The 16,139-nt window shown below is 40.5% G+C and overlaps 1 protein-coding gene across 5 annotated transcripts in view; it reads right to left on the bottom strand.

Moving 5' to 3' along the window:
• Positions 1–16,139, bottom strand: part of sox5 (SRY-box transcription factor 5) — a 311,103-nt gene that overhangs the window by 167,390 nt on the left and 127,574 nt on the right. For all 5 annotated transcript variants that reach the window (XM_049566743.1, XM_049566742.1, XM_049566744.1 and 2 more), the window contains one exon: positions 3,488–3,565. The gene's annotated coding sequence lies outside the window, so the exon portion shown is untranslated. The remainder of the gene's footprint in view (positions 1–3,487; positions 3,566–16,139) is intronic.

Raw genomic sequence — 16,139 nt, 5'->3', positions numbered from 1 at the left:
ATGGGCCAGGCTATTGGTAAGCACCAATACATTTGCATGATCACCGTCGCGGCAGGCAAGCGAGCTGCCAATTAGCTCTCATACAGCTCTGGACAGTGCCGGGAGAGAGAGAGGACCAGGGATCTGCTCGGCATAAGAGATACACAGCAAGATACGGAACTGAGCTAATTAACAAGCACGTATGGAGAATAGCATATTTACTGCAGGGAGATGCTCGCTGAGATGTGTGGCTCTTCACAGAGGAGCTGTGGCTTTAAAGAAAATGTTTAGGTCTAACAGTACAGCAAGGCTTTGGGTTCAGTGGTGCAAACAGACAAACATAGCAACAGACCCAAAATGAAGATGTAATACAATCTATTAAAAAAATCATTTTTGCATTAATTGCCTTTTGCCACTCCCTGTTGAGTTTAGGATCCAGTACAAAATTCTCATTCTTACTTACAGAACATTACACAATCAGGCCCTCTTATGTAGCTAAACCTGTGGTCTTCAGCTCACTCTATTCAATCAAATACGCTACATTTGTTGTCCGTCCCTCACACTCGCCTTAAGACATGTGGTGATAGAGCTTTTGTGGCCATAGCACCTAAATTTTGGGATGCTCTGCCCTTTATATCTGCTGACTCTGTGGTTTCTTTTCAAAGCCAGCTAAATACACACCTGTGTAGACAGGCGTTTAGGTAACTTGTATGTACCAGCTATACTTTTTTAAATGTTGTCTATTGTTGTTGTGTAGTGTGAATTCTTGTTTTTTCTTCTGTGTGTGCAAACTTTTCACTATGTGGCTCATGTTGTCACTTTGTCTCGATTTCTTTTCTTGTTGTGTATTGCACTTGTGACGCACTTTTGACCTATGTCTGCGAAAAGCGCTATATAATTAAATGCTACTGACTTACTTTTCTCACAATTCTATTAACGCTCTTTTAGGCAATTGCTTGTGAGTGGGCACTAATCTGAAGAACTTTACGGGAAACTGGATGAAGTTTTAACACAAACGTGATTTACAAGTGCTTGTTTTTGCTGAAACATTATGATGAACCTCTGTAACTGACTGTAAAAATGTTCTTTGTGTGCGATTGGCTCGTTGGTCTGTGGTACTCCTGACCCTAGCAGTCAAACCAACCTACAACAGAACTGTGACTGTCCTCCCGAGAGGAGTGACAGCATCAGTTACATCAGCAAGTGCCGCAAACAACATCTGTTTACATTCAAATGAAGAAGTCCTGTAGCGGCCACAGAAGTTATTATGGGAGCAAAGGAGAAATCAAAGGAATCATTATCAGAGAGTTACAAGAGCGACATCGGGCTTCAACACAGGAGACCGCTGTTAATTTCTTGTTTCCAACTGTCATCATTTCAACACCTTGTAGGTATACTACGCAGGAACTGTAGGTTGACTGTAAACATATTTGCCTGCAAAAGTAAAATCCCAGATTCACTCTTGTTCCCAATATTTGAAAATACACCACCACACATTTTCAGTGGGTCATAAATGATGATTAAGGGGGATTACTTTTGCACAAGTCTACACATTGTTTTTTTTTTTTGTTTTTTTTTTGTTTTTTGGGTAATATTTCAATTAAAGGACTTGTTCTGCTTTCTTTCTCTACAGCGGTCTTCTTGTGTGCTTGCTGCAGGTTTGTCCACAGCTCCCACCACAGTGTCAGAGAGAGCAAGACCACAGAGTGTACTCCTGTGTTTACAGAGAAGTGAGTATAATTATTGACAGTGAGCACACACACGCAGGTTGCGCAGGGATCATGCTGAGCCCCTAATCCATGCAAGTATAAAGTGCAGTTGATTATTTATTATACCGTAATGCAAACTGCACGCTGCAGTTTTTATGTTATGTTTCACTGAGATTCCTTCATTACTACTACTCTGCAATAGGATATCTATCTGTGGTTACATTTCTGGAGGTGGTTAACTTGTTTTAAGTCTCCTCCGTCGTTTTGTCCTGTGCAAGGAGGCTACGTAACAACCAGATTGTTTTTTGGAGGAGCTTTTCCTCATTCAAAGACAGATTATAAAGCCATATAAAGCAAATTTCTGATGTTGGGCTTCATAAATAAAAATGATTTGACTTGACAGATGACAAAAACTTTCTACTTCTACTTGTTGCTACTGGTATGTTGTGCTAACATGTAATTTTCCAACCCTTCTCTCATCCACTTGTACAATATGTGAGTTCATGATCCAGCATGAGGTGCAGTGGAGCTCAAATTTACAACAGGGCAAAGTGACGATTAGCTAATGGTTGGATAGTGTGACATGCCAACAGGAGCAAAGTTTAAGAAAAGGGTGTGATGGGTGAGCCTTACTGATTCATAGACTGATGACATAATATCTGATACTTATGGCAAATATAGAAGCAGAATACTCAAAGAAGAATTTAGTGACGCTATAAAAATCTGATGAAACCAATGCAGAAGACCAGCCCCTCTGGCTCCGATGGGGAACTCCCACAACAAAACAAACTCAACCAAACACAGACGAACAGGGTGTCCCCTCCAACTCTTTGGCACAGCGAAGACAGGGACTTTCCCTGCCTGGAGCACAGGACACACACACGCATTCCCAGTGACACACACACACAGAAAAAGGTCACCCCCGGTTGACACACACGCAGTGGGCAGATTCATGGCTGATCTGACAGGGCTGCGACAAATGCCCATACATCTACACACGTACACAAACACACTACAACACACACGGGGCCATGGTCAGTGTAACCAGTGCCAGCTAAATCTCCTCAGCAGAGCAGTGATGAGGCCGCAATCTGTGATCATGACACTGCCTTGACACACACTGTCTGGACTTTTTCACACTCATAAACACACAAAGACACGAGCACAAAGAGCAAGCAGACAGTATCAGCTGAGCCTCTATTTCATGGTCATTTGTCTTGTGTCTGGGTTCACTATCGTTGCCCTCCTCTAACTCCAGGCCTTGTTCTCTGCACAGCAGCGTCCACTGCTTTTTGTCACTGCATCCGAGCGCGCCTCGGGAGAGGTTTTTACTGATGTCTGACGTGCAACAACAGTCAAATTCATTTCTTAGCAAAGTTTTTCGATGAGCAGTCGAAGTTCCCAAGATAGAAACAAGTGAGTGTGCACAAGATAAGTGGCTTGTGGTTGAAAGACCTGCCAGCTGCCAGCTAAAGACAAAATATGTCAGTTTGGCTGCTGGTAAAAGACAAAGTTCGGAAAGACTGAATATGTTTGCATGCATCACAGCCCCTATCCATCCCCTTAAATAGTATTCCACACTTATATTCTATATCATACATTTGTTGTGGTTCGTGCATTCAGAAAGTTATTTAGTATGGAAAAGTTTTTTTGTCATTTCCCACCTTCCCATAACTTGAGGACTTCAGCATTACCCCAGAGACCATCCATACATGTGTTGCATTTGGCTGTGGCATATAGAACAACGATGAGTGACATATATGAGATATATATAATAGGAGATAGGTCAGCGCTCTTACCAGTAACCTGACAAAGCAAAGTGAAGAGTTTAATGTCCCAACTATATCAGCTCCTCTGTCCGCTGGTCCCCCTCAGTCCTGGACACAAGGAAGAACAAAAAAGGCAGTGAATTAATAGTTTGGTATTTACTTCATCTAAATGCATATAATCAGAAGTAAATTGCTGTGGGGTTGGAAACACTAACTTGAAAATAGGTATAGTAAAGTTCAAGAGAGTAACAGGGAGAAATAGAAAGGTTGGGAGGAAAAATGGATAACTAGAATTGCCACCATGTGGTTCTGTGCCTCCGCCAACCAGTTGAGTTGCAGTTTACAGCGATGGCTATAGTGGAGACTTTGAAGGAATTTAATATTAGCTATTAAGTGTATTTTTGGCGAAACGTGGATGCTTCACACACATCTTCAACCCACAGAAGAGCACAGACAATCGATACAATCACAGCAGTTTAAAGGTGGGCACCAAAGATTAATGTCACCAATGCAGTATCTGGTCAAATGTGACGTCAACAGCCAGAAAAGTGTTTTATGCAGAATATTATGATGTCACAGTGAAGTTGACCTTTGACCTTTTGGATATAAAATGTCATCACTTCATCATTATACCCTTTTACACATTACTGTGAAATTTTGTTATAGTAAGCAAATGAATTCTTGAGTTATGGCCAAAAACACGTTTTGTGAGCTCACGGTGACCTTTGACCATGGAAACAGGGCTCCTGTGGCTCCTGTGGCAAGTTAGATTAAAGACTTTTTAATGCCACTCAGAATAAAATTTAAGAGCAATTTTACAATAACCAAAACTCAATTAAAGACAAAAACATGAGCCGACATTAATTACTTAGGGTTAAGGACAATTTTGCCAAAATATTTATTGTAGCATAAAACCATGAGTGGGAGACTCTGTGTTTCTCACTCTGAAGGTGGGATTCCAGTGCTTTGAATCCTGCTGTGTCGAGTGTGAAAAACCTTCTGCATAAAATAGTACATAGTAGTGCATAGTACTGGTTCAGCCTACTGCAAAGATTAAATAGCTAATTTTCACTGAATTTGCCACTTCCCATGTTGTCAAGGGTTTGGTGACAGCTACCTAACAGACAGTGGATCCTCTGCTCTGAGCATCCCTGCCATGTTAATGTGAGAGGCATCTGGTAAATAATTAAAGAAGAGGAAGAGGAAGAAGAAGAAGACAAAGCAGAAGAGGAAGAAGAAGACGACGAAGCAGAAGAGGAAGAAGTAGAAGAAGAAGCAGAAGAGGAAGAAGAAGAAGACGAAGCAGAAGAGGAAGAAGAAGACTAAGACAAAGAAGATTAAGACGAAGAAAATAGTTGTTACCAATTATTTTGAGATTTTACTATGCAACATCAGGAAAGCAGGATTTCATAAAATCCTACTTTCCATGTTTTCAAGACATTTTAAAGAACAATTTAAGTCATTTTAATGCCAATTAAGGCCTTCTTTTAAGGTTAAAGAATTCAGTGGCTTTTAAGACTTTTTAAGGATCCACCAGAATCCTGCAGAATCGAATCACTTTGTCTTTGAGTCACCAAATTTGATAAATTCCCTTAAAGTGTCACTGACATATTGCGTTTATGAGAACAGGACGTTCGTCAGACAACCCGAAAACCAGAAGCCCCTAGCCACGACTGTCGCCGGCATAGAAGCTCTGAAAACCATGATATGAAAATCTTGGTTCAACTCTTTTCAACTCCTTCATCCTTAACTTTTTAAGGTATTCTCATCTTCAGCCACTTTGAAGCATTTTGTCATCAGAGTTAAATTTGACTTTCTCACGAACCAACTTCCATTTCAAAGATCCTCTCCAATCAAAGGTTTTTACATCTAGTCCAAAAAGTAGCTTCCAAATTTCAAATTAGAGTAAATATAATGGTAGCACCTGCATTTGCCTGGATATCCGAGGGTGTGTTGGTTGGGCATGTTGTGTGTCAGATGCCCTTGTGCATGAAATTGTGAGACAAAGAGGAAAGTGAAAGAAGATGAGCGGGAAAATTAAGACACAAAAAGTGTAAGGGAGTGACAAAATGAAAAAGCTGAGGGCAGATTGACTCACTAGTTTACAGATCCCCTCCTCTTTTCCTCTCTTCAACCCTTCATTCCTCCTCCTTTTCCTCTCCCTCACCCACCCTCCCTTGCTCCCTACATTCCTCCTACCCTCACCCCCTTTCATACACGAATTCTTCCATCTATAAATATCAACAAGAGAGACTATAGAAGTACATACATACATACATGCACACACACACACACACACACACACACACACACACACACACACACACACAATGTAAACACACACACACCAGTTTAAACCAATGAGCACAGTGGCGTATTGTGCCAGCAGAGCCAATACACACTTCCACGGCCATTACTCCCCATGGAAACAGGCGAGCGCATTCGCACACACATGTGATGTTGACGTTGTACCCGCACAGTGGCTGCCTTAGACAATAAGCTATTTCAGGGCCAAATCGCTGACAAAAATCCATTTTTCCACCCCACTAAAAAAGATCAGGAATGAGGGAGGGAGAAAGAGCAGGATAGAGAGAAAAGCTGAAATCAAATAAACAGTGGCGTACATCTCTCTTAAGCTGGATTTATCTCTGTATTTTGTCATCATTCTAATTTATTCCCCAACCTGCTTACAATTACTGCCTTTTCAAAACTCATATCGCCGGCTTGTTGTTGTTCTCGGAGAGATTGCGTGGTATCTGCAAATGAATGAGCGGGGGACTTGCATAAGGTGGAAAAGCTCCTAGTGTACTTTTGTAGATTATCCACTTGATACCGATTCATTTTCTCTCTCACTTGTCACAGCTTTGTAAAGGAGGCGATGTAGGACAAACATGCAAACGCACACAAAAACACACACGCACGCACGCAGACACACACAGCATTGTGGAGTGTAGAGGAAGGGAGTGGGCTCATCATCTTTAGTTGTGATTACAACACTTGGCAAGCTCTCCCCTGCCTGTTTGCCTGCCTATTGCCTTACAAATGGATTAGTAAGCCCTGTTCCATTTGTGTGTGTAGCTTCTCTGAGATTTAGGCTGACTTACAAATAACACCAATCAGATTTGGGAGCAGCCGTTGTGTAGTCTTTTCCGGGGGAATATTGGGCGATGTGATTTGGGGACAGTGTTGCCTGTATGCACTTAGTTTGGAAAACCTTGGGACTGTGTGCACTTATGTGTGTGTGTGTGTGTGTGTGTTGTGAAGATTTTACACGTCTCATAATGAGAAGTCTGACTGCAACTTTTGGAGTCAGTCGGCGGTTAATCCATGGGAGGCCTGCTCGCTCATCCCTAGTTTACATGTAATACAGAAGAGGACAACACTGATCTGAGGAAGAGGGAAAAAAAGATGTATTTAGACAGTGAAAGCAGGATACAAGATGATGAGTGTGTTATGAGGGGAAAAGCATGGAATTCTTTTTTCTGTTTGGGGGACCAGTCTTAGTTTCTCTTATTGCTGTAGAAAACTGCAGAGAGAAAGACAAGCACCACCTGACACAAAAACTACAATTAACAATGTATTTGGTCCCATTTGCGCTCATCATTTCAAGTGCCTTGTATCCGAATAAAATCCAAATGAGATTTCCGACACTTACATTTACACATAACCACATATATGTCTCCATTGGCCATATCACATTAACTGCATCCGTCTTGGGTTTTTCTGGGCTACATGCAAATTACGGTTGGCCTGACTCCAGCTCAGAGGGAGCTGGTAATGCTCCTGAAGCTGTTTGGTTTGGTTCACTTAATATGATAGTGTTCTCCATCGTGGACACTCAACATGTAAAATTAAACTTGCTTTGGTGGAACATTTGCACGTGAAGAGGTGAGCCCTGTTATTAAAACGGGCAATTCTCCACAAAAGAAAACGCCACAAAAACAGCAACAGAAAGGGCTGGATATCGTCACCACTACCCTTAAAGTGACACTGATACCCACGGGGTACTTCATTTGATACCCACAATGTGAGTGGACTCGTGGCATGCCAAACTGTCAAACTCAAAGTCAAATACAGCCCCCTTGACCTCACCACAACACTGACTGAGTGTGTTGTAGCTGCTGCTGCAGGAGTGTGAGTCAGCGCCAGGGACAGTTGTGAGAGTCTGTCTGGCCACATACACACACTGACAAGGTTAACTGTTAGCATCACATGGCTAATGTTATTTAATGGTTATTAATGGGTTTAATGACAGAGTCGAGCCATGTTGGTATGAGGTTGGTGGAACCGTTAAATGGCTCAAGTTGGGTGTTGTGCAGCTGCTGTGTTAGCTCATGCTTACCAGCAACTATAACAGGGGTATTCGACTAAATACCAGGTCCAGTTAGAGAAAATTTCGCAAAGGTCCGGAACATCATAATGTCTTACTTGTGATATGATTTAGTGTGATATATACTGAAGTAGCTTAGTAGGTGTAATCAACATCTTACTGTCAAATTAAATAAATAAAGTACGATTCCAAAACATTTCGACAACTTTAATCATATGTGCTAATAATAATGTAATAATACAGAAACTGACTATCAAACGTTCCATATACTGACTAAAGAGGCCTAAGCATGTCAGGTGCTAACAACTCAAACTAATTTTGTGAAATTTTAATACGTAATATTATAAATGTACATTTGACTTTGTTACACATATTACAGCTGTATAACTGACCCATTTATATCGATAACATTTTCCTTGATAGCAATATAATGAATGTTGTTATATACTCAAGCCACACAAACACCAGGAAATGTTGTCAACGCAATTTAACAAAAGAGACTCGAGAAAATGTAAACACACATAAAGTTAATCTAAGTATGATTGTTTGACAGTGGATAACAGTGCTGGGCTACCCCACGATTGGATTTGCCACACAGCGTTAGCTACAGTAGATGTATGGTTAGTTGAGTCGTCTAATGCTGATGGTAGTTTCAGCAATTTCATTGGATTAAATGAATAAACGTGACTAAATTGTAAAGTTAATAAAACTTTAATTTACACGTCTGTGAACATGATTTCTGGCTAAGTCATGTCAAATAGACTTTCATTGGCAATGGTGACTGTTTTAAATGATCCGACAATTACTTTAAGACATCATTAAAGTCTGTCTTCTGTTATAGTCTTGACTGAGAAACAGCAGAAATTATACGAACCACAGTTGAGATTTTTCTTTTGACTATTTATTTTGTTCACACTGTCACCTAAAACACTCCTAAAATGTTAAACCACCTGTACAAAGACTTTGGCAATGCTCCTGACCAGAAATAAGATTCCTAACTGTATGGCTTCTTCAACTGTCACTTAGGAGCAAAAATCAGCCTTTAAAGTCCATTCTTACTGAGGGCAAATATCCGTGCGGATTATTCTCGCGGACAAATATAAAAGTTGATTTCATGGGTTCTTATGGAAGTCTGCACACCGGGGCGGAACTTTCGTGCGGTGAAAAAAGTTTCCGCCCAGACTTTGACCCCCCACGGAATTCGCCGGCGGAACTACACAGCTCGGCCAAAGAAATTGTTTGTTTATAGTCACGCAGACCTGGCAGAGTCCGAAATCCAGTCAGGCAGGACAGTATGGGAGAAAGGTTGATAAACCTCGTTTCACAGCACCCTGTCCTTTTTGATAAAAGACGGGATGATTTTATGAACAATGTATTAAAGGACAATGTCTAGCAGTCCATTGTCCAGCTTGGTGGCTGCAGTGAGAGTGGTAAGTGCTAAAGAAAGTTGATGTTGACGCTTGTTAAACGTTAGCTTGCTAGCTCGCTGCTGCTGCTGCTACTACTCTCGTCCATGTTCACCCACACCCGTTCACGCAGCGTGGACTTGGAACACAACAACGCTAAATTGAGCGCAGAAAAGCACTGCGCGAATATTCCGCAAATCCGTCCCGCATTTCCGCATCGCGGCAGTGAGAATGAACCTTTAGACAGGAAAAAAATAATGATTTAAAGGTTATTGTGATAATAATCTGTATTGACTGATATTAAAAGCTTCTTATCATGATAGAAAATGTTTGCCATATCGCCCAGCCCTCATTGAACTCTTCACAAAAGCACTGTGAACATTCGATGTAGTTCACAGGCCAACTGGCTGATTGGATTGATTTCACTGAAATTATTCAGTTTGGTTGTTTTTTAACAGTGAACAATTGCGTAAGTCATATGTATTCCTCTGAAAATCACAAAGGGGATCTTTGTCTAACCTTGTGGTTTTACTTGTTTGAACTTAGGCAAACCTGAAATAAAACAGAGGCAGATGAGAAAAAGCTGGCATGAGTCAAATCTGGATTGCAATCTGACAATCTGTATTGACGTTTGAGGACATACTGGATGGCGCACAATGTTCTAGTTTTTCAATACGGTATCAGAGAGGTGTTGGTATATCTGGAGGCCTCTGCGTTCTTTTGAGAGCATGACATAATGATGAAAATTCTTAGTCTTTCACGGTGCATGTGGCCCTGAGCATGAATAAAACAATATTACAAAACACATCAATATTGTGTAACTGCGCACTGAAAAATGTCCTCTTAAAAGTAATATACCTTTGATTTTTTTTCTTGGTTTATTAGATTTGATTGTTCTCTGTATGAAGAAGCTGATTCAGGTTAAACTTCTTTACATAGGAACTAACTGGAGGTGAGAAAATTATTTTCTTTTTCACATTTTTTTAACCCTCGTGTGACCCCTGGACATTTTTGTCCATTTCCAAAATTCAAAACTCCCTCACAGAGAGATTAAAGGTCACAGGGGGGTGATTTTTTGCATGGGGGTGTCATTCTGGGTGAAATTTCAAATTCTCAACTTTCAGCATGAAAATCCATTATTTGACCCTGTAATGCATTTTTATCCTATCCATGACCCTTCAAGTGGACAAAAATGTCCACTTTCTAGGAAGTGTCCAACAAAAGGTCACAGGGGGGTGATTTTTTGCATGGGGGTGTCATTCTGGGTTAAATTTCAAAATCCCAACTTTCAGCGTGAAAATCCATTATTTGAGCCTGTAACGCATTTTTATGCCGGCAACAATACAAATGGCCAAATGACAGGTGGACATTTTTGTCCACTTGAAGGGTCATGGATGGGATAAAAATGCATTACAGGTTCAAATAATGGATTTTCATGCTGATAGTTGGGATTTTCAAATTTAACCCAAAATTACACCCCCTTGACAAAAATCACCCCCCTTGTGACCTTTTGTTGGACTGTTTCCAGAAAATGGACATTTTTGTCCACTTGAAGGGTCATGGATGGGATAAAAATGTATTACAGGGTCAAATAATGGATTTTCATGCTGAAAGTTGGGATTTTCAGATTTAACCCAAAATGATCCCCCCTTGACAAAAATCACCCCCCTTGTGACCTTTTGTTGGACACTTTCTAGAAAATGGACATTTTTGTCCACTTGAAGGGTCATGGATGGGATAAAAATGCATTACAGGGTCAAATAATGGATTTTCATGCTGAAAGTTGGGATTTTGAAATTTCACCCAGAATGACACCCCCATGCAAAAAATCACCCCCCTGTGACCTTTTCTAGGACACTACAAAAGTTTCTAGAAAGTGGACATTTTTGTCCACTTGAAGGGTCATGGATGTAACTTTTTTGAAGGGGAACACAAGGGTTAAACAACCTCTCTCATGTGTAGTAGTCTGAGATCAGTGTAATGTGCTTTAAGTGCCTTGCTCCAGAGCATCATGACTGGTCACAAACTCTTCTCTATCATTTATACATCATAAAACAACATTATAAAATTGAGAGCACCAATTTGAGTGTGGAAGAACATGGAGTGTTTGGTACATGGGAAATGTGACTGTGTGTGCCTCTGTGTGTGTACACATATGTGTTTCCCCCGACCCGAGAGTACAGTTTGTGTGAATAAAGCTCTAAGCTGAGCTTCCATTAAGCCTCTTTCAACACAATGCCTTTCTCTCTCAGAAACTCTGTCTGATGGAAATCTGCTTTTGTTGCCGCAGTTCAATGTCCCTGCTATCTCCTGATGGAAGGAGAGAGAAAGGAAGGCCTGAATGGGCCTCTATAGTTTTATGTTCCAGACAGTTCGCGCGCACACATTTGCCAAATCACACACACTCCTTGCTCCTCTACAATGAAATCAATGCTCTCAGTTTTCCCTCTCTGTGCACAGCATCTCACAGTGCCAAAGGCTTCTTGTGATCAAACACCACATCATGTTCTGCAACTTCTGATACTGATGCTAACACAGTGCTGCTTTTGTACTCTGGTGTGGCTGTTCATTCACATTGTACTCAGTCGCAATAAAGGATGCCTTTTTTGATGGGTGTTTTGATTATGTATTTCTTTTCTATTTTCAAATGTTTGTCATACTTTTTTTTTCCTACTGATATTGTGTGTTTCTGAATGCAACTCTTTCATATCTGCTTTGTCAGGTATAATATCCTTGAACCTTTTATTAGCATTGTTTGTAAAGTCATATATTGGGTAACTCAAATCAGCAAAGTAAAATTAAACAGCCTCTACGTTTTCTTTGACCAGAAACTCACATAAGTTTTAATATTTTTTGCAAGCACACATGAGAGAGAGGACATCTGACCTAGTGTACTAATGTTTAACTTGAGATTTTGATTGTCTGTTGTGTCATTTGCCTCCACAATCTTTCCACTGTCCATGTGGGCATGTTTGTGTGTGTGTGTGTTAGGGTTGAATGGGTTACAAAAGTGAACATATGTCAGGAAATATGTCTGGTTTGGTTTGGATAGGAGCGCTGGGCTGCTGCTCCCAGGGCTACCGTGGGACCAGGAGTGTCCAGGGATAAAGCCCGATTGTTGGGAAGATAAAGACCGCTAACAGAGTGGACGGAGAAGGGGAGGGACCGCAGGGCCGTCCTGTCAAAGGCTGCCACACACATACACACACACACGCATGAAGGCACAGAGACGTGAACCCAAACACGCACATAAGCATTATCTACAGTGGCTGTGCATTAGCTTTGTGAAGTAGTTTCACATTAAAAAACAAACAGTGTCAAAGTGGTATGTTGGGGAGATGACAGGACTGTTGGCTGGTTATGTAACGAGATCGTGCGGACATGTTAATTGTTTCTGAGACAGTGGGAGTCAGACAAAGACAGATACAGAGAGAGGAGAGAAACATTCACATAGATAAAGAAAGATTTAGAGAGTTAATTTGCAAACATATTTGTCTTAATTAAAGGTGTGTTTTGAATGTGAGACACATGGACATGAGCAAACTCATAATAAAAATAAGTCAATGCTGAACTGAAACAACTGAAAGCTTCTGACTGGGTGAAATGGATTATAGATGAGATACAATGGAGATGGAGGTCTTAGCCTGTACCCCAACATTGCCATTGTGTCTGCCTGCATGTGACCAGGGCGAAAGACACTACTGGAGTAGAGGACTCTGGCGAACAAGCACACACTGATAAATTCTTATTAATATGGCAGCATTTCTAGTTATGGTACCCTGTAAAAAATATGATAGGGTAACTTTATCAGTTTATAAGCAAAAGCTCCTCAGTGACTGACAGATTTTAAAAGGTCTATATAAAAAATTCTATTAACCACACAGATTTCTTGTTATGCTGTCAACAGTTCTCTAGGAACTACTTCTTCTCTATGAGTTATGCAAAGTAACAAGGACACTGTTTTTGGACATGCTGCTGTTAGAGTGTTGTCATCTTCCCTTGAGACTCCAGTACCATTTTTCCTTCCCAATACCAATGCCGAATCCTGAACTTGTGTATCAGCCAATACCAAGTCCAGGTAAAGCAAGAATAAATATTTATAATGAGTTTCTTACACATCATAGAAAAATATGTTATTGAGCACCCAGCCAAATTTAAATGATTAAAAACGTTACCAAGCTTATAAAGTCACGTTTAAAATCAGAAAAAAATAGGTGGTCCTCTTAAACCACGCCCACTTGCAGGAAAGCTGCAGCCCTTTTTTTACTTGCGGCAATGCAATGGATGCTTCATCTAGCAAATTTATTGGACTTGTAAAGCCAAAAAAATTTGAGCCACCAGAGCCTGAATCAAATTTGGAACCAGAAGACAATGACCTGCCTGAAAATCAACCTAGTTCTTCTAAGTCTTCAAAAGAATGGTAATTTCTATCATTTTTTTCAAACAACAACAAAACTCAACAGCTCTACTTCTTATATGGTATAGGGGCACCATATAAGCCTCATCGAGCAGGCTTTAAGCCCCTCCAAAAAATAATGGACAAAGAAATGGTTTAATGGTCTAACTCCACAATTCAGTACTAGACAGTTCCTAGTCTTGTCACATTTTCAACAAGTGTTTTCCAACATCTCAGATTTTAACTTACCCCGACTTTAAATAAACAAATTTAACTGTATAATGCTAACCCTGTACAGAATATGAAATGATTGCTATTATTGTTGTATGGCATGGCTCAGGTTAAACCTCAAAACATGAAAAAACACACACAGAAAATGAACAGCACTGAGCTTTCCTTCATTATCTAGTTTAAAATTTTGCTTACGGCTAACATTAGAATTTTTACCAGAAATTTATTCTTCTTAACTGCTCTAAAAATAGTTGCCAGTAGCTACACAGCCCAACTTACTGTGTGGTTATTGTTTTAGAGGGGCAAAGAGTTGATTTCCAGGAATCTGCCATTTTATCCAGGTGGAAACTACATTGAAGTTTATCAGTAAATTACGTGGTATGGAATTGCAGGGTTCAACGCTAAGGTTTTTTTTTCACTTGCCCGGTCGGGCAAGTTGGTCAGAGATCTACTTACCCGAAGTCAGTTTTTACTTGCCTTATAAAAACTGTTTAATTTAAGCGGCTATCAAATAACAAAGACTGCAGTTATTTTTATGTTATGTAATCTTTATTCATACTGTATTTATTAATTAAAACAACATATGTCATGTATTGTAGCTTAATTCCTACACAAAAATGACAGTGTCAGGGCTTAAAGTGAAAAATTTGTCAATCGTTCTCCGTCTATAATTTTGCACCCTACTTGAGCCATGCCCACCTTTATTTATTTTTCACCCCTCTCTCCAGTTCTGCTGTATTAACACTGGGTTTAATATATTTTGCTTCCATCTCTCTGCCCTGCTCTACTCTACTCCAATGCTACTTAGCTCTCTCTCTACTCTACCAGTAGACTACCACATCCACCTGTTGCGCAAAACGCCCACACAGCAGTGTTTCCCCCAGGATGGAGTTGTAGCAGCGGAGGTGAAGCACACGCATGAAAAATAATTTTCACATGCATGAAACGTTTTTGTATGCTTGCAAAGCACAGCCTGCTGGGATGTTTCTATGTATCTTCTGGCACCAGAAGGGCTCTTTAGGACTAAGTACATACAGTACATGTGTGCACAGTATGAGCAGGTGAAATGTCTGTCTAGCTTATATATGAGGTGTCTCAAGATTTAGGAACATACAATTTTATTGAATATAATAAAGTAAAAAGTCACTTGACATGCTGCTGTTTTGTGCTATGACCTATATTAGTGTTGGAAGTTGTTATTTACATGACAACGCCTGAACGCAACACAAGCTCAGCATGAGTGCGCAAAATAATATCAATGGGGGCTGCGGGCAGGACACTGTTACACAGCTGTGCCTGTGACTTCAGGCAGAGAGACCGCTGCATCAGAGCAGAAGAGCATGTTTTAAAATACATTTATTTTATCAATGAGTTATTAACTTTTACTATTTTTAGCAACTTGCCCGATCGGGCAAGTGAGTTGTTAGTTTACATGCCCGACCTTGAGTTTTACTTGCCCATTAACTTGCCCATTAACTAGCATACTCACTTATCCTTGAGGGTGGCAGGGAGGCTGGCAGTGAGAGGTGGGGTACTATACAGCCTGGACAGGTTGCCAGCCAATCACAGGGATATGACTACTAGAGGTAACTATTAAAAACTGTCTTTATGTTATTAGGGTGCACTAACCCTTTTAAACCCTGGAAACACAGGATTAACTTCAGGAAGGAAAGGGTTATACTGTACATACAGATTGTGAGACTGTGAGATTGTGAGATATTTTGTGTGTGTGTGTGTGTGTGTGTGTGTGTGTGTGTGTGTGTGTGTGTGTGTGTGTGTGTGTGGCAGCTGAAGCATCTGTGAGGGTCACAATGTTGAATTCCAATCTTGTTTTATCAACTTAATAGTGGCCTTCTCAGCATTCCACTTAATCATGTTACTCACGGCCTGCCGCAGTACAACACACTCACACTGACAAAACACACTCTCTACAACACACTTACACACACTGTTGATACACAGCTCACATATAAGGATATAGAATATACAGTACTTATTTGCTGCAAGTGGGGACATAAGTACATGCACATATACACTCGACACGCTCTTATTATGAGGTAAAAGGGAGAAGATATTATATTATATAGATATTACATCAGTATCCGTCACAATAGAAAGATTGCTTATAGTCTAATGCTGTCCATTATATAACAGGGCTCCAGATTGCAAACATTTTGGTTGCGTTGGTCCCACTGGTGCGCCAGACACTTTGCAGGTCTGTCTCTGTCTATGGATGTGTGTAGTTTTATTTGTTTTCCCCACAGAGGAGGGGTCCGTCTCCAAGGATGGACAGACGTGTACAACAGATAACAGATGTTA

This window comes from Epinephelus fuscoguttatus, linkage group LG22, assembly GCF_011397635.1.
Source record: "Epinephelus fuscoguttatus linkage group LG22, E.fuscoguttatus.final_Chr_v1".
Taxonomy (NCBI): domain Eukaryota; kingdom Metazoa; phylum Chordata; class Actinopteri; order Perciformes; family Serranidae; genus Epinephelus; species Epinephelus fuscoguttatus.
This window is presented reverse-complemented; position numbering and strand designations above follow the sequence as displayed.